The sequence below is a fragment of the Nestor notabilis genome, unplaced genomic scaffold (genome assembly GCF_000696875.1).
Source record: "Nestor notabilis isolate BGI_N333 unplaced genomic scaffold, ASM69687v1 scaffold14187, whole genome shotgun sequence".
Taxonomy (NCBI): Eukaryota; Metazoa; Chordata; class Aves; order Psittaciformes; family Psittacidae; genus Nestor; species Nestor notabilis.
In genome coordinates this window covers 55,022-55,416 of record NW_009938043.1, presented here as the reverse complement: position 1 = coordinate 55,416, position 395 = coordinate 55,022, and positions in this window count along the sequence as shown.

The window sequence follows — 395 nt, the reverse complement described above, 5'->3', positions numbered from 1 at the left end:
TCCTCCTTTATCAGCACCTGGGGCTCGCTTTTATTCCTGGCATGAGTCAGGTCAATGCAGTGAGAGCTGCAGAGGCTAAACTGCTTTTAAAAGCCACTTAATAAAGCTAAGCAGAAAATCTAAAATGAGTTAAAGGAAACTAATGTGAATCTCAATTTTTAAAATTCATAACATTCATCAGTGTCTCTGCACAGCAGGAGTAAACATCAGCTCCCAGTGACTCTGCAGCTCCCGTCTGCGCTGTTGCCAGCAGAATCTATCCCTCTGTCACTGCTTCTGCTGTCTCAGGGCATGTTAGATGGATGTCTGAGCTACCTCTGCCAGGATCTTTCCTCTTGTAAGAGGCAAAGATCCTCCACAGCCTAAACAAGCAGGACAGAGGCACGTCCTGGTGC